The sequence below is a fragment of the Mastigoproctus giganteus genome, chromosome 12, assembly GCF_048544385.1.
Source record: "Mastigoproctus giganteus isolate SK-2022 chromosome 12, ASM4854438v1, whole genome shotgun sequence".
Taxonomy (NCBI): Eukaryota; Metazoa; Arthropoda; class Arachnida; order Uropygi; family Thelyphonidae; genus Mastigoproctus; species Mastigoproctus giganteus.
Window position 1 is genome coordinate 35,895,059 of NC_143586.1, and position 19,924 is coordinate 35,914,982.

The 19,924-nt window shown below is 33.8% G+C and overlaps 1 protein-coding gene across 4 annotated transcripts in view; it reads right to left on the minus strand.

Annotated features, from left to right (window-relative positions):
* Positions 1-19,924, minus strand: part of LOC150076880 (retinol dehydrogenase 12-like) — an 80,842-nt gene that overhangs the window by 60,436 nt on the left and 482 nt on the right. The window contains exon 1 of one of the 4 annotated variants that reach the window (XM_090385660.1): positions 10,539-10,636. The exons of the other annotated variants lie outside the window; for them this stretch is intronic. The gene's annotated coding sequence lies outside the window, so the exon portion shown is untranslated. Of the gene's footprint in view, positions 1-10,538; positions 10,637-19,924 lie in introns of those variants that run through there. 4 annotated transcript variants of the gene reach the window in all.

Genomic DNA, 19,924 nt, shown 5'->3' on the forward strand with positions numbered 1-19,924 from the left:
ATGGTTTGTATGTCTCCTTTTATTAGTATTGTAATTATTTTTACATTTTAATTATTTTACTTTTATTAGTATTGTAATTATTTTTACTGTGATACTAAAATATTGTATATATCAAAATATATACTGTAAAATATTTTCATTTCCGTTAATTGCTTTTTTTTTTTTTTAGTTTATCTTAATAATAAAATAAAATCTTTAAAAAATATGTTATTCCTATTACTGTATTGTTAGACAAGGCTTTTGTTTTTATTTTATTTTTATTATTTTATTTTATTAATTCATTTTTGATATTATTATTCTTAGATATACAGTATATACCAAAAAAATAATAATAATAATAAATAATGGTAAAAGTTTGACACTTTTGGGGGACCTCGTTACTACAAACCTCGTTATTACAATACGTGAAAATTTAAGTCCCTTGAACTTTGTATTAACGAGATTCCACTGTAATACTATCTGTCCAAGTTAATGTCTCAGTTGAGTCTGCCAAAACAGATTCATATATATTTGGAGTAAAAATTTTCCCAAGCAAAAGCTTATATAACAAGCCCCAAGGATCAGCATTCCCAGAGAATTGCACAAAAGCCATCCAAGCTTCCTGTTTCTGAGTTGCAAGCCTATGACTGCTAAATATGATTAACATTTGTATTGATGATTTACTGTAAATTCTTCTGACCATGTGGTCATGCCAGAGTATAAACAAGATTTAAATCTCGATGTCTTTGAAAAAAACGGTATGCACTGTGAACTTGCTTTCTTAATCAGGATTGCTCCAGGGTCCACCATGGGCAAGTTCTAGAGATTATCCTTTTTTTTTTTTCCCTTGAAGATCAATAAGAAGCTTTAATTATCAAATTTTGTCAACAAGTTCCAGAATTGAAAGGGATGTCGATGATTTAGGTGATGTATCCAAGAAGTCTCGAAGAATAGAAGTATCAAAAGCAGGCCAGTCTATGTTTTTCAGAGAGAATTATTATTATATTGGTCATATACGGTGCAAGGAAGCCTGAGGCTTGTGCTGCGCCAGCCAAAAAAATTCCCGAGTTACCCTGAGAGAGAGAGAGAGAGAAGTAGAAAGGAATCACCAAGAAAGAGAAGAATGATGACATCCAGCTCAGGTGTGCCAAGCCCATACTCACCAGCTGTGAGCCCGTGGGGTTAAATCTTACTAGTTCCAGTTGCAGAGGCAAAAGGAGTTAGAAAAAGTAACGTAAGTTTGGATGAAACTGTTAAAAAGATCATATGATGATCACTTGTACACCAATCAGGCTTGATGCTGCAATCAGAAACTGTCAGATCAAAATGTGAATTCGTGAGAGTTAAGTCAATATTTGAATCACCAATGAAACTGCAGTAAGTAGTGAAAGTTTGGGCCTATTTAAAATAGCAAGATTGTAACTAATTATGAACTCCTCAAGGAGATGGCCACAAGAATCATTGTAGGAGCTAAATCAGAAATATGATTTGGCATTCATGTAAGATGAGATTAAAATATTGCAGGTATATCCGAGAAGATTAAAAGCATTCTCCAAGTAAACCAAAAATTGATCAAAACCAGCTGATGATGGGCAGCATAAAGATATAAGGTAGAATTCAATATTAGAATAGGAGATCATAACTCAGGTAGAAAATTGAGTACACAGGCTATTAATGACTCTAATGTCTAGATTCTCATTAAAAACAATCACAAAATATTTAGGATCCATATCCGCTGGCTGGATAACCCTAGTCCTTGAGGAAAAATCCAAAAATTTTAGAAGGGTGCCCTTCAAGTAGACCTGCACAAAAAGGTTCTTGAATAGCTGCTATGTCCACCGAATGAGTCTCTGCAGAAATCCTCAACTCATCAACAACTGCCTGGGAATGATGACCATTAATTTGTATAATCTTCAAATATATGGAGCCTGCAGAACTGAATGAAAGGTTCTCCCATTACTTGAGTAGACATCTGGCAAAACTGAATCAGAATTATTTACACCTTGATTACAATGTACAGTGTTTATATGGTTATTAGTTGTGTTACTCATAGGCGTGCCACTTCTAGTGTTTTTAAATATTCATGGTATGAACCATCTCTGACAGAATGTTGGTAGTTAGCTTTCGCCTTTTACAATTGACACAGCATACTTCTTCTCTGTGCAGACACTCTGCAAAAACATGCCCACTATGGGCACAATGGCCACAGGATGGGATTGATGTGAACAAAATTGTGCAGTATGACCATATCCTAAACAACTGTAGCACTTTGTAACAATAGTAAACGGACAAAATTTGTGTGAGGACCACGATAGAAAAATTCTGTCTTGAGACTTAAGTAAGCTGAATGTTAATGGTATTCTTCCGCTTGCTGAGACTACACACGAATGGAGTATAAACAGGGCCAATGCTATCGTTAGGCCAGCTAGGCAGCCACCTAGGGGTGACTGCCTAGCTGGCCTAATGTATCAAACCACCTACGGCACAGACCTCAGAGGGGGGGGGCAGTACTGACCTTTGAGGGGCACAGTTTTATACAGATTATTTTTTTAACCCATGTAAAAAAATGCAACTGACAATTTATATTGTCATTTGTGCTTTTCATTTTTTCTACAGGTCATCTGTTTTTGAAAATTGCAGTTGGCAATTTTTTTTGGGGATACAAGTAGTTAGCCTTGCTTAGGGTGCAAAATAGTCTGGCATCGTCACTGGGTATAAATTCAAGTTGAAAAAGGATGGTTGCAGGATAGAAGTGTGGAAGTTTGCCTTCAGCCAGCAGATGGTTGATTGTTGGAACAGGCTTCCATCTGTTGTTGTGGAAGTGGATGGGTTAAATAAATTCAAGGGAGAACTAGACAAATTCTTGGAGGTTATGGATGGGTGGACAAAGTTTTTTTTTTAGCTCATGCTATATAAGCTTGCTTTATTGCATCATTTGCCATTACTACTACTAATATAAACCACCATGCCCACCTTTGTATCATCAGCAAAACATCAAACTTAAAATAACTCATAAATATCATTAATAAGTATTAAAAATACTTAATACCGGCATCCCCCTCCCCCCATACTTCTCCTTCAACCCTAACCCAAGCACGGTACTAAGTACTATAGGTTCTAATACCTCTCGTGTTTGGGGTTCACATAAAAAAAAAAAAAAAAAAACTGTAAGAGGCCTAACATCAATCCTTGTGGAAGCCCACTCATCACATTAGCTCATAACAAGGAACAGTGTGGATCATTTATACCCACTCTTTGTCTCCTACCACTTAACCATCCCTTTATCCATAGTAGCAGTAACTTGCCACTAATGCCACATTGCTCGAATTTATACAGTTATCATACATAGTGTATCAAATTTGATATGATGTCAAAATTATTCTTTGCATTCCATTTCTTGGTAAAAACCTTATAACAGCCAATCAGATTGATGAGGCATGATCTTCCTTTAACAAACCCATGCTGTGATTGTCTTATAGTTCCACCTTATCAAGATGATCAATCTTGCTTTACTTCTTTTACTACTGACTCCATTATTTTCTCTGGCACAGAGGTCGAACTTACAAATCTGCAGATACCCACTTCATCCTTTGAATTCAAAGGATGAACTACTTCTAAACCTAAAGATGTGCTTATTATGATGGCTAAAGGTTTAACTACCTCTTTTGCAGCTTCTTTTAATACAACTAGGTAGAGTCTATCAACCGAAGCAAATGGAATCTATCCAATTATGTTCTCTGTCTTCTGCAGCTATTTTTCTTCCAAATTACTTTCTTTTGTTATAAAATCATTTAATTCCCAATCAGTATTAAAAAGACTTCTGATAACTCCATCTCTAAAAACTTCTTAGTGCGAATGTAGATGCAAAATACTTATTGAGTTCATCAGCAATCTGAATACAGAATCTGTGTATAGAATCATCAATCATTCATATCCAGGAACCATGTGATTCATCCCTTTCCTTCTAGTAAAGAATTCCTTGCTGCTTTTCTTTGCCCTCTTAGCTAGATTTCTCATAATCTGCCTTATCTGTCTAACTCCCTGTAGGACTTGGCATCCCCTGACAGTTTATAATCACCCCATGCATTTTTCTTCTGTGCCACTAAGTTCATCAGATATCCTTTTACCACTTTTGCCAATGTTCACAATGAATATTTTCTTACACTGTTCCTCATTCTAACATAAATTTATTTTAGTCTATGCAAGACTTTTTCTTCATGTTAGCTATAATTTCTGACTTCACCCCTATATTTTTTTAGCCCTTTTGCAGTCTAAAACTGCTCTGTCAGTATTATTAGCTGTATAGTACAAAAAAATCATGAGTTTTTGCTGTACCAGCCAATAAAAATAAACACTATCTTGTGTGTTTCCCTCTATATAAAAGCTAAAGGCCTGATGCATTGGTAGCCCTTTTTAAAGGGCTACCAATGCATCAGGCCTTTAGCTTTTATGCATCAGGCCTTTTTTAAAGGGCTACCAATGAATCAGGCCATTACTACTACTAGGGGAAATTCAGAGGCCTTTAAGCAGGCCTCTGAATTTCCCCAAGCCACTGGCCTCAAAACCCATCTATGAAGGCAACTTGCTAGAATGACTACAGGAAAGCTTCCTATAATGCATTTAAAATTCTTCCCTGCCCTATTAATTGCATTACTTGATTAAATTTATACTCACTGATTCTAGTGATATTTAATATGAAAATTTCATCTTCATTCATTTTATTATCCCCTTTCAGAACCTAAAAAAGCCTCCATTAGATTTTCCACCAGGTATCAAGTTACCAAGGTCTGTAGTCAAAATATTCAGTCTCCTCATATGGTGGGCACCTGTCAACTAATCTTACAAGGCATGTTTGCCTATCTAGACCTTTCAAGAAGTTTGATATTTTTTTTTTTTTTTAGTTGAGGCTTCTACAACTGGATAGAACATCATCCCAAAATTGCTTTATGCAGTGGAATTATATCCTATCACCATAAGCATTTATATGATAAATTATTGACAGAATACCATGGATCAACTTGCTGTATCTGCAACACAGAGAAAGTGATGATTGCCTGTATCACAACTCACAAATCCCTCTCTTCCAATATCATTTTTTTATCCAACCCCTCCAAGTGTAAAATTTGGTTGATGGGCTGAGAAAAGGCAATTGAAATTTAACATTGACAAATGCAAGGTACAGCATATGGGTAGTAGTAATCCTAGATTAATTTACCAACTGTGTGGTACTACACTCAGGGTAATGGAAAATGAAAAATACCTGGGGTAATTGTGCAGTCAGATATGAAGTTCTCTGAACAGTTTAGATAGGCTGTCAGGACAACTCATGGGGTTTTGCCAATGATATACAGAAGCTTTACTAGCAGGGATAAGGAGTAATTATCCCATTGTACAAGGAATGGTTAAACTTTTTTAAGTACTACATACAGGTCTGCAGGCCTCATTTCAGGAAGGATGTAGATTTGCTAGAACGAGTACAGAGAAGGGGTGCTCTTACCAAGAAAGGCTTCAACTTTGCAAATTGCAGCATTTGGAGACTAGGCAACTATGAGGCAATCTGACTGAGGTGTTTAAGGCTTTGAATGGATTGAGCAAGCTCAATGCTGATGACGTTCTTCCTCTTGCTCAGAGTACAAACAAGAGGGGGGGGGATAACTTCAAATTGAGGAAAGATAGTTGCACAGAAGTTTTCCTTAAGCCAGTGGGTAGTTGATTGTAAGAACAAACTTTTATCTGTTGTTGTGGAAGTGGGTAGTTTCAATAAATTCAAGGAAGACACTAACAAATTAGTGGAGGGGACGGGCAGGTGATGTGGGAAGTGTTTGTTTTTTCCCTTGCTGATGCTTTATAAGTTTGCTTTCTTATATCATTTGCCACTACTAAAACAATAACAATCTTTTGTGTGGGACTGAGTGAATTGCTAAATTTAGCTTTTGCTAAATCCAAATAAAAAACAGTTATTTTCTATTCCTAACTCACAAGTAACATTGTCATGTCTCAGGTTAGTTAAATAATCTTATCCTCTATATAACCATTCCATACTTCCTTAAGGTAACAATTTCTACCTAGCCTAGGTTACTCAGTATTCCATCCTTAATCAATGTCTCTATTATTTTCCCTGCTATGAAGTCAGATTAAATGATCTGTAGTTACCCACTTTGTTCTCCAAAGTGAATCACCTTTATAGACTGCAAATAAACTGGCACTTCTCCCACTCAGCGATCTCATCCTTGAGTCTAGTGAAACTGTCATGGTTAAATGCTTGACATATTCCTCACTGTTTCCTTAAAATTACTGTATACAGGGCTAGACTGTATGTATATATATATATATATATATATAAATATACACACAAACTAGCCCTGGTCCCTTACTCCCTTCAAACCTGAAAATTTTCTGAGTAGACAATCCTCTCTAAAATTTGGACTGTGCCAATGAACTTGAACACTGATTTTACAGTGTTCAGGTTCTCGAGCAGTTTCTCCTCACTGTAAGGGATGCTCATCTGTAAAGATCTATACAAAGTGCCCATTCAATAGATCGGCTGGGTTATCAATGACTTTCCCATATCCATTATGATGAAAGGGGTGAATTTGATTTGCACATTTCTTTTTTTTGTATTTGCATACATGTACCACTCCTTATCTCTTTCTCTACACTTTCAGTCAGTGATACAAATACCCAGCTGTTGCCCGAGCTAATCATTTCCATGGTTCTCTTATGAATCAACTTATTTATTACATATTTAACAGCTTTTTATTGCTCTATAACTGTCCCATTCATTTTTTTTTTCTGAATTCAGTTAGCCAGTTACTTTTTTATCCACTTTTGCACCCCACCTCAGTTGCATGTTTACTTAATAGTATTGTATATGTGCATGAGTTCTGTTTACAGTGACTTTAATTTTTTTCATAATTCACTGTATTTGCCCTCTCTATCTTCCAAAATGATAGAAGCCATGTAGATCTTAGACAGTCACAGTCCCCTTTCCTAAAATTAAAATCCTTACCTTTAACAAGTGAGAGCTCACACATCATTATCCACCTTAGCACTCCAAGATCACAGTTGATTATCAGGTTCAGAATACTCTTCCCTATCATTCATCATTCTAATATGGACAATCATCTAGTTGGTTTAAAAAACTTGACCCCATGGTCAGTTTCCCTTCCCAATTGTTTCCATAAGTAAGGGACAGACTCAAATCTCCCACAACAGGTTGCAATGCAGGATCCTTCCACTAAACCATTGCATGATCCCATCTTCAGCCAAAACTATCAAGACTAAAGTCTCAAATTATTCTAAAATTTGTGTACAACTAACATCAGCTAGCAACATGCTGATGATTATATTTTGATTGTTTTATTCCATTAATGATTTTAACCTAATACTTTGACATCAATGGTCATTACCTTTAATATTGAAAAATGTCAGTTTAGATAGCATGGCTACATCTAAAGATGTTACTTTAACCATCTATGCCAATATTTTTAGAATACATGAAAGATGCATGCACTACATGGGCTATGTCATTTATGTGATTTATTATCCCTAAGGGATTTTGCTCTTTAGTAAGAAATATAACTATAGACCTGTCAGTTTAACTTGTGTTCTGGGGAAAATAATGGAATCACTGGTTAAAGAAGCATTGCAGAATCATCTAGACAAGACTGCAGTAATATTTAAGACACAGCATGGGTTTGTTAAAATGAGATCTTGTCTGACCAATTTCATTGGATACTATGATGTAGTCACAAAGGAACTGAATGCCAAAAATAATTTTGATATCATACACTTGGATTTCAGGAAAGCTTTTGATACTGTTGCACATGGAAGACTGCTGTACAAATTGGATACATATGGCATTAAGGGTAAGTTGCTACAATGGATAAAGGGATGGTTGAGTGGGAGATGACAGAGAGTGGTAATCAATGGACACTGCTCTTTTGGACAAATGTTATTAGTGGAGTTCCCCAGGGTTCGGTGTTGGGTCCATTGTTGTTTTGTATATTTATCAATGATATTGATGAAGGTATATCAGGTTTAATGTCCAAGTTTGCAGATGATATAAAGTTGCCAGGGTTGTTGACGACAGTAAAGAGTATGCTACTCCAACTGGATCTAGATAAGTTGGGGAAATGGGTTGAAAAGTGGCAACTGAAGTTTAACATTGACAAATGCAAAGTACTGCATATGGGTAGCAATAACCAAAGAGAAACGTACAACTGCGTGGTACTACACTCAGGGAAGTGGAAAGTGAAAAAGACCTGGGTGTAATTGTGCAGTCAAATATGAAGTTTGCTGAGCAGTGCAGAGGGGCTGCCAGGGCAGGTCATGGAGTCTTGTCAATGTTATATAGGAATTTTGCTAGCAGGGACAGGGAGGTGATTATCCTTATACAAGGCAATGGTCAGGCCACATCTAGAGTACTGTGTACAGGTCTGGAGGCCTCATTTTAGGAAGGATGTAGAGTTGCTAGAACGAGTACAAGAAAGGGCAACAAGATTGGTGAGGGGAACAAAGGGGGTGCTCTTACCAAGAAAGGCTTAAGTACTACAAATTGCAGCAGATGGAGAGTAGGCACCTGCAAGGTGATGTGATTGAGGTGTATAAGGCCTTGAATGGGTTGAGCAAGCTGAATGTTGATGGGATTCTTCCTCTTGCTCAGACTAAGAACCTGAGGGGGCACAGTTTCAAATTGAGGAAAGATAGTTGTAGAATAGATGTGCAGAATTTGCCTTTAGCCAGCAGGTAGTTGATTGGTGGAACAGGCTTCCAACTTTTGTTGTGGAAGCTAATAGCCTAAATAAATTTAAGGCTGAGCTGGACAGGAATTTTGAACGAATGGATGGGTGAAATGGAGGGTTTTTTTTTTTTTTTTTGGCTGATGCTGCATAAGCTCGCTTTCTTGCATTGTATGCTAATGCTACATGGTATAGTGTGAGGGCTGGATTTACATATAAGCTAAACAAGCTACAGCTTAGGACCTCACAGTACAAGGGACCTCGCTCTACCTTAAAAAATCCTTTTTTACTATTGTCACAGGTGAACTGTAAGAGAGAACAGAGTTAAATCCGACCCTGTATAGCATTTATGAGTTTCCTATTCCCTTATTATTAAGAAAGCAATTCAGTACCCATATCAACAATTGCATCAGTCTTTAAGAATCCATGCTAAAAAGAGTAATATTTCTTTCTAAGATGCTTGCAGACTATCATGTTTTTAATCTGTTTTTGCAGCTAGCAGGATTTAAACTTTCCTTTTCAATGAGTTGTCTTGGTATTGCACTACTTTCAAACAGATAGCCTTGCCAAAAAGCTAACTGGCCATCAATGCCGGATTAAGTCACAGGCTAGCAGGACCCTTGCCTTCGGCAAGGGTCCTGCTAGTCTTTAAGGGGCACCAAATTTTACAAATCCTGAAAAAAAAAAAATATATATATATATATATATATATATATATATATAAGATAAAATATAGAAAATAAAATAAAAATAGATGGAGAAGTTATTAAACACAGAATGCCGAACCTAGTTGAAGAAAAAAAAGAGAAAAAGAATGTTAAGATCCTATAAAAAAAAAAAAAAAAAAAAAAATAAAATAAAATAAAATAAAAAATAATAATAATTATTAAGTAGAATTAAATCCGAATTAATGCCGAATTAACAGGCCAATTATATGTACAAAAGCTGAAAGAAAAAGAGGGAGGGTGATAGAGATAAAAATTATAAAATAAAAATTAAAAATTAAAAATTAAAAATTAAAAATTGGTACATAGATCAGGTATTTCATCAGGGGGCTACACCTGATCATGTACCAAACACTGTGTTTCTATGCAAACTCATGCTGATGGAGAAGCTGAAGAAATGAAAAGGAAATAAAAAAAAAAATAAATAAAAAAAAAAAAAAAAAATAAAAATAAATAAAAAAATAAGAAATTTTTTATATATCTCCATAAACATGAGTGAGGTAGCCCCAACGCAGTGTATTTAGATTAATAAATTAAGTAACGTAGTGTAACCGCAAATGCAGTGTATTTAGATTAATAAATTAAGTAACGTAGTGTAACCGCAGTGTATTTAGATTAAAAATTAAGAAAATTGAGTAACGCAAACGCAGTGTATTTAGATTAAAAAATTAAAAAATTACGTAACGCAGTGTATTTGGAAATAAATTGAGTCGATAGTATGTAATAAATAAATAAATAACAAGGTAGCGGTATAGAAAAAGGAAGCAATGCAAGGTAGGGGAGGGAAAAGAAGTTAAAAATACAGAGGCGAAGATAGTGAGAATGAGGAAAGTGAGAATGTCCGAATCACCCTCGTATTACACTAATAGTTCAACGGACGGAAAGACGAAGAGTAGAAAGTAGAAAGAAGTAAAGCGAAGGAAAAGAGTTTAAAGGATACTAGGCAAGCTGGGGATGTAAGTACCCAACCTCATAGAGAGGGCCTTGGCTGTGAGAGTGTTAGTAGAAGTGGAAATTAATACCGCTAGCTTGTATTGTATATTTTACGAAATAAAATAAAATAAAAAATATGAAAAGGAAGAAAATTAAATACCTATGATAGTTGGCAGAAACGAGTTGAGTGAAATATAATTAAGAAATGACAATAAAATATGCGATCATGATTAATAAGGTACAATTACGCGAATATGATTAATAAGAATGGAATGCAAACAGAGGGAAAACTATGACAACGATGGTGGAGTTGCTCAGAAGAGAAGAACTATGGGAGCCCTCTGTGGTCAAAATAAAATAGAGAAAATAAGATTGGACATAAGTAATTATTGATATTAAATTACGAAAATGAAAAGAAAACTTAGGAAGTGAAAGAACACGAACATCGTTCTAATAGAAGTTATAATAGAAGTCATTATGTGTGATCACTTTCCAAGTGGTGGAAATACCACCATTCAAATGTACAACTATACAACTATACAAGTATCGAATTAACCCTAATCAAGGTGGAACATGGTGAAACCGAATTTTTCTTTAATGAAATCAGAGAGATTTTTTATAATAAAATTTAAGAAATTAATAGGAATGTCATTATTGCGAAGTTTGGTATAGAGATCATTCAAAGCACCAGCGAAAAGTGATTGATTGCTACTAATATTAGCTAAACGGATAATTTGTGTGTAGATTATATTTTTATGAACCTTAATCGAAATATTCGAGTTCCAATTTGTTAAATAGATAATATTAAAATTAAATTCGCTTCTTTTGTCAAATAGTTCTAAATTATGACGAAGAGGAGGTCTATTTAAAGTAATACTTAAATCCAAAAAATTTGCATGCTGGTTGCCAAAGTTTTCTTTATTGAGAGTGAGTTCAGTTGGATATATGGATTTAGCAATATTTTCAAAATGAATGTTGAGAATAAGAATGTCATCAACATAGCGGAATGCATAAAAATTAAGGTTCGGGTTGTTATCAATAAATAGATGTTCGTAGTAATGGAGAAATAGATTAGATACTATGCTAGAAATTTGTGAACCCATGGGAACTCCTATGGATTGTTTATAAGCATATTTACCATCGTGGATGTAATTGTTTAGGATACAGAGGTTGATGTAGTTATTCCAAGTAACCTCATCTGTTGATATAACGTTTTTGTATTTGAGGAACAATTGATGAAGTACATTAACAATTAGGTGATGCGGTAAGGAGGTAAATAAGTTGGTGAAGTCATATGTTTCAATACTAAATATGCTGGAATATGCATTGGAATTAAAAATTTTAATAATACTGTGGTTGTTGTTAATGATCCAAGTGGTAGGGATATTAATAAGGATAGTAGTTAACAATTTGAAAAATTGTTTACCTGGATGATAACAGCCACTTTTTTTGGCACTAGTGATGAATCTGAAGCCAACTGGATGTTTATGGAATTTGGCTATCATATACAAGAAAGGCAAAGTAGAATTGCGAATTTTGGTATGCAATTTTTTATGCAAAGCTATAATTTTTTTGATGATGGTATTAATGCCGAGATTACAGCGTGAAAAGGTGGAACTACTTTCTACTTCATTTTTGAGGGTGGTGTAATAAAATTGCTTGCAGAAGATAGCAAAGTTATTAGAAGCCTTATCTACCGGAGTGATGATAAATTTTTGTTGTAAATCTGAGATGGCTTTTTTCAGGTTAAAATACTTGGTATGCGAATTATTATAAAGGTAGTAAGTTTTAGAAATAATTTTTTTAATGTCTTGAAATGTGACATTTATCCAATTATAGAAAGCTTCGTGTGGTATTGTATATTTATATGCTAACTTGTTGCAAAAATTCAAGATATTCAGATAAATATCTTTATATATATTATTGAGGTTGGCCTTATGGACTGGTCTGAATTTAAAACCTTTTTCCATAGCGGACTTTAGTGGAATGTTGTTAATAATGTCCAGGTTACCAGTAATAATATGTTTATGATATTGATCAACGTAAGGAGCATATATGGGATCATCACAGTGACATGGAAGATCTAAAGCATGTAAGTTGCCTAAATTAGTAGCTAGAGTTTTATAATTACAAATTTTAAGTCCAATAGGAGATTCATAGTTGAAGCAGTGATGGATCTTGAACTTGAAATTATTATAAAATGGGAGAAAATTATTATGATTATTAAGTAAATAATGCCAAGGAATTTTATCGAACCAACTATGAGTAAATTTAATAGTACAGTATTCATTACTGTATGTAGTAATGCGACCTAGTCTAAAGAGAGAGATGTCTAAAATAATATGCTTAAGTTGAATATTTTTACATTTAAAATTGCTAATAAATAAAGTTAAGGCTTTTAGTATAGAGTTTTTAATATTAAAGAGAAAAAGAGAAATGTTGTGTACGTCAAGAATGGTATTGTCCCAGGAGCTAATAATATTACGAAAATTGTGCCGAATATGCCTATGATGACGATTTGATTTATTTCCACGTTTGTATCTACGCTTATTGTTATTGAAGAAATGACTAAGATGGAATAAATTGTAAATGCAGTGGCTGGTGTTTAAACAACCATTGCTTAAAAGAGTTTTGTTAAAAAATCTATTGTTTAGGCCGTAGGGATATAAAGATTTATAAGTGCACATAAATAGATTCTCATAATAATCACGAAGAACGTTGTCATTGATAATGGCAAGTATTTTAATTTTAACGTTGTTGAAGCCATGGTGGTGAAAATGGAAAAGTTCTATTTCAGTATCTAAAATGTTATCAAGTAAAAGATTTTTACTTTTGGATCTGTGCCCATTGATTCTAATATTAAGAGAATTTGTGGTTTGTCCTACGTATTTAACATTGCAAATATTGCATGTGAGCAAATATATGACATTTTTAGTTTTACAAAAAGGAGGATAAACAGAGTTAGATTTGGATTCGGAGTTATCCATCATGGGACAAGTGAGACATCGTTTATCTAAACATTTTTGAAAAAATAAATTTTGGTTTAAAATATGTGTAATGTACTCAGGTTGGTTAGGGTTAGGGGAACGATTCTCCTGTTTAATATTTAACACTACATCCTCAGGAGTGGGATGTAGCGCAACACGTTTTCTAGCTGAACTAGGGGCAACACAGTGCTGACTCGCCGTATTGTTTAAAGAGACGTAGTGCATGACAAGTGGGGTAAAAATTAAATACGGCAAATTGTGTTAGCAACGAATCCATCTAAAGGGAAGGAGTGGGGGTTGCATTTAAAAGTAAGGAGTGGGGGTTGCATTTAAAAGTTACTTTTAAATGCAACTCCTTACTTTTAAATGCAACCCCCACTCCTTCCCTTTAGATGGATGTGGGGTAAAAATTAAATACGGCAAATTGTGTTAGCAACGAATCCATCTAAAGGGAAGGAGTGGGGGTTGCATTTAAAAGTAAGGAGTGGGGGTTGCATTTAAAAGTTACTTTTAAATGCAACTCCTTACTTTTAAATGCAACCCCCACTCCTTCCCTTTAGATGGATTCGTTGCTAACACAATTTGCCGTATTTAATTTTTACCCCACTTGTCATGCACTACGTCTCTTTAAACAATACGGCGAGTCAGCACTGTGTTGCCCCTAGTTCAGCTAGAAAACGTGTTGCGCTACATCCCACTCCTGAGGATGTAGTGTTAAATATTAAACAGGAGAATCGTTCCCCTAACCCTAACCAACCTGAGTACATTACACATATTTTAAACCAAAATTTATTTTTTCAAAAATGTTTAGATAAACGATGTCTCACTTGTCCCATGATGGATAACTCCGAATCCAAATCTAACTCTGTTTATCCTCCTTTTTGTAAAACTAAAAATGTCATATATTTGCTCACATGCAATATTTGCAATGTTAAATACGTAGGACAAACCACAAATTCTCTTAATATTAGAATCAATGGGCACAGATCCAAAAGTAAAAATCTTTTACTTGATAACATTTTAGATACTGAAATAGAACTTTTCCATTTTCACCACCATGGCTTCAACAACGTTAAAATTAAAATACTTGCCATTATCAATGACAACGTTCTTCGTGATTATTATGAGAATCTATTTATGTGCACTTATAAATCTTTATATCCCTACGGCCTAAACAATAGATTTTTTAACAAAACTCTTTTAAGCAATGGTTGTTTAAACACCAGCCACTGCATTTACAATTTATTCCATCTTAGTCATTTCTTCAATAACAATAAGCGTAGATACAAACGTGGAAATAAATCAAATCGTCATCATAGGCATATTCGGCACAATTTTCGTAATATTATTAGCTCCTGGGACAATACCATTCTTGACGTACACAACATTTCTCTTTTTCTCTTTAATATTAAAAACTCTATACTAAAAGCCTTAACTTTATTTATTAGCAATTTTAAATGTAAAAATATTCAACTTAAGCATATTATTTTAGACATCTCTCTCTTTAGACTAGGTCGCATTACTACATACAGTAATGAATACTGTACTATTAAATTTACTCATAGTTGGTTCGATAAAATTCCTTGGCATTATTTACTTAATAATCATAATAATTTTCTCCCATTTTATAATAATTTCAAGTTCAAGATCCATCACTGCTTCAACTATGAATCTCCTATTGGACTTAAAATTTGTAATTATAAAACTCTAGCTACTAATTTAGGCAACTTACATGCTTTAGATCTTCCATGTCACTGTGATGATCCCATATATGCTCCTTACGTTGATCAATATCATAAACATATTATTACTGGTAACCTGGACATTATTAACAACATTCCACTAAAGTCCGCTATGGAAAAAGGTTTTAAATTCAGACCAGTCCATAAGGCCAACCTCAATAATATATATAAAGATATTTATCTGAATATCTTGAATTTTTGCAACAAGTTAGCATATAAATATACAATACCACACGAAGCTTTCTATAATTGGATAAATGTCACATTTCAAGACATTAAAAAAATTATTTCTAAAACTTACTACCTTTATAATAATTCGCATACCAAGTATTTTAACCTGAAAAAAGCCATCTCAGATTTACAACAAAAATTTATCATCACTCCGGTAGATAAGGCTTCTAATAACTTTGCTATCTTCTGCAAGCAATTTTATTACACCACCCTCAAAAATGAAGTAGAAAGTAGTTCCACCTTTTCACGCTGTAATCTCGGCATTAATACCATCATCAAAAAAATTATAGCTTTGCATAAAAAATTGCATACCAAAATTCGCAATTCTACTTTGCCTTTCTTGTATATGATAGCCAAATTCCATAAACATCCAGTTGGCTTCAGATTCATCACTAGTGCCAAAAAAAGTGGCTGTTATCATCCAGGTAAACAATTTTTCAAATTGTTAACTACTATCCTTATTAATATCCCTACCACTTGGATCATTAACAACAACCACAGTATTATTAAAATTTTTAATTCCAATGCATATTCCAGCATATTTAGTATTGAAACATATGACTTCACCAACTTATTTACCTCCTTACCGCATCACCTAATTGTTAATGTACTTCATCAATTGTTCCTCAAATACAAAAACGTTATATCAACAGATGAGGTTACTTGGAATAACTACATCAACCTCTGTATCCTAAACAATTACATCCACGATGGTAAATATGCTTATAAACAATCCATAGGAGTTCCCATGGGTTCACAAATTTCTAGCATAGTATCTAATCTATTTCTCCATTATTACGAACATCTATTTATTGATAACAACCCGAACCTTAATTTTTATGCATTCCGCTATGTTGATGACATTCTTATTCTCAACATTCATTTTGAAAATATTGCTAAATCCATATATCCAACTGAACTCACTCTCAATAAAGAAAACTTTGGCAACCAGCATGCAAATTTTTTGGATTTAAGTATTACTTTAAATAGACCTCCTCTTCGTCATAATTTAGAACTATTTGACAAAAGAAGCGAATTTAATTTTAATATTATCTATTTAACAAATTGGAACTCGAATATTTCGATTAAGGTTCATAAAAATATAATCTACACACAAATTATCCGTTTAGCTAATATTAGTAGCAATCAATCACTTTTCGCTGGTGCTTTGAATGATCTCTATACCAAACTTCGCAATAATGACATTCCTATTAATTTCTTAAATTTTATTATAAAAAATCTCTCTGATTTCATTAAAGAAAAATTCGGTTTCACCATGTTCCACCTTGATTAGGGTTAATTCGATACTTGTATAGTTGTATAGTTGTACATTTGAATGGTGGTATTTCCACCACTTGGAAAGTGATCACACATAATGACTTCTATTATAACTTCTATTAGAACGATGTTCGTGTTCTTTCACTTCCTAAGTTTTCTTTTCATTTTCGTAATTTAATATCAATAATTACTTATGTCCAATCTTATTTTCTCTATTTTATTTTGACCACAGAGGGCTCCCATAGTTCTTCTCTTCTGAGCAACTCCACCATCGTTGTCATAGTTTTCCCTCTGTTTGCATTCCATTCTTATTAATCATATTCGCGTAATTGTACCTTATTAATCATGATCGCATATTTTATTGTCATTTCTTAATTATATTTCACTCAACTCGTTTCTGCCAACTATCATAGGTATTTAATTTTCTTCCTTTTCATATTTTTTATTTTATTTTATTTCGTAAAATATACAATACAAGCTAGCGGTATTAATTTCCACTTCTACTAACACTCTCACAGCCAAGGCCCTCTCTATGAGGTTGGGTACTTACATCCCCAGCTTGCCTAGTATCCTTTAAACTCTTTTCCTTCGCTTTACTTCTTTCTACTTTCTACTCTTCGTCTTTCCGTCCGTTGAACTATTAGTGTAATACGAGGGTGATTCGGACATTCTCACTTTCCTCATTCTCACTATCTTCGCCTCTGTATTTTTAACTTCTTTTCCCTCCCCTACCTTGCATTGCTTCCTTTTTCTATACCGCTACCTTGTTATTTATTTATTTATTACATACTATCGACTCAATTTATTTCCAAATACACTGCGTTACGTAATTTTTTAATCTAAATACACTGCGTTTGCGTTACTCAATTTTCTTAATTTTTAATCTAAATACACTGCGGTTACACTACGTTACTTAATTTATTAATCTAAATACACTGCATTTGCGGTTACACTACGTTACTTAATTTATTAATCTAAATACACTGCGTTGGGGCTACCTCACTCATGTTTATGGAGATATATAAAAAATTTCTTATTTTTTTATTTATTTATTTTTTTTTTTTTTTTTTTTTTTATTTATTTTTTTTTATTTCCTTTTCATTTCTTCAGCTTCTCCATCAGCATGAGTTTGCATAGAAACACAGTGTTTGGTACATGATCAGGTGTAGCCCCCTGATGAAATACCTGATCTATGTACCAATTTTTAATTTTTAATTTTTAATTTTTAATTTTTAATTTTTATTTTATAATTTTTATCTCTATCACCCTCCCTCTTTTTCTTTCAGCTTTTGTACATATAATTGGCCTGTTAATTCGGCATTAATTCGGATTTAATTCTACTTAATAATTATTATTATTTTTTATTTTATTTTATTTTATTTTATTTTTTTTTTTTTTTATAGGATCTTAACATTCTTTTTCTCTTTTTTTTCTTCAACTAGGTTCGGCATTCTGTGTTTAATAACTTCTCCATCTATTTTTATTTTATTTTCTATATTTTATCTTATTTATATACATGTATCCTGTTTTGCTGCTTTGCGCATTCAGGTGTACGTACTGTTTTTTCCTTGTTTTTCCTTATTTTTCCTGTTTTTCCACATCTTTGTTTTCATATTCCACATATATATATATATATATATATATCCTTAGTAAAGGAGGCGGCAAAAATCTTTCTGTCTGGGGGGCAAAAATACCTTAGTTTAGCACTGTTGGCCATTCATTAAAAAATGAGACTATTACTATAATAGCCTATTTCTGGACTTATTGATCTCTCATCAGATAGCAGGTGGTCTCTAGTGATGACAAACTGACAAAAACAGTTGTAGAGAAGTTGTTCAACGTGAGCTGACATACAGTATATAAAATTAATTTTTAAAGTTTAAAGATAAAATTAATTTATCTGTTGATAGTAGTGCAATACTAGGGCAACTCATTACAAAAGTTTGGCTGCTGTGAGAAATAAGACCATTGCATTATCCACGCAGTTTAACTCCTGCTGACCCCTAAATCAGATGCAAGGTCAAGGTGGTCATTATAAATCTTTACAGATGAAAAGAAGTTTTGCTTAATATTCATTAACATGTTCCACTCTAAAACTGCTCAACCACTAGATATACTTCTCTAAAATCCAGCACCTCTCAATCCACAATGGTGCTGGATTTTAAAGTGTATATACAATACCTCGCTTGGCACAGCTACAAACAGCATGGGTTTCACTATAACACGGTTTTCAATTAAGTTTAAGTCAAACATTTACTGTACATATTAAAACAAATTCAATAGCCTACACATGTACTCTAGTACATATATCCTGTGGTGCCTACTCTATTGTCTTACATGCACCAATAGCTCCCTCTCTAGGCAGTCAGAGGCAACGTGACAACAGTGTTCAGTATTCTTAATTCCATCCTGACGTGATAGCTTTCAAACTTTTGATTCCAAAATTTATTTTTTTCCCTTTAAATACGATCGAAAACATATCTGCATCTTGGCTAGAAATCGCTGCCAACAACTTGTGTTCTGTTTGGCAGCATGTTTCGCCCCATTTTGCTTACTGGTTTTGAATTGCAAGTTCAGACAACTGCCAAAGACATTGTGAAGATTGGAAAAGACTTGCAATTCGAAAATTTGGAAACTGCCAACGTACGTGACTGCAGTGACTCACATGCAAGTGACTTAGATGATGCAACTCCTTGAAATTGATGAGCAAACTGCATATGACGAAGAAGAAAACAATTCTGAATTGGATAACACTGAAGTGACACCAAAGAATTTTCAACAGAAGAACTGGAGAAAGTTTTTCAGGGTGGCGGTTTGACATGGCCTGCGAGGCGATTGTGAATGGCGATCCGAATGCTGAACATCAAGTAGCATCAAGATATAGCAAATTTTACAAGATGGGATTTGATGCTACAAAGACTTGTACACTGAGGAAAAAGGGAGACAACTTCACCAGACTTTATTATTGAAATACCTAAATAAACAATAAAGCTTTTTTCTCATCTCTCATGATTTTACCATTTCATTAATAAATTTTTGCAAATTTTTTTTTTTTCAAATCCTTTTAGCTATCAAGTGTAAATTGTTTATATATTTATTATAATTTGTTTCTCTGGTACGCATTCAATTAAAACCCATTATAATTATACCTCAATCAGCACGGTTTCGTATAACACGGAACAGTTTCGGTACCAATTATCGGTGCTATGCGGGGTACTGCTGTATTTATTTATTCAGGGCTCAGAATGGACGTTAGATTCGTCAAACGCATCGGTGATGCCATACTTGGTTATTGAAAATAAGATATT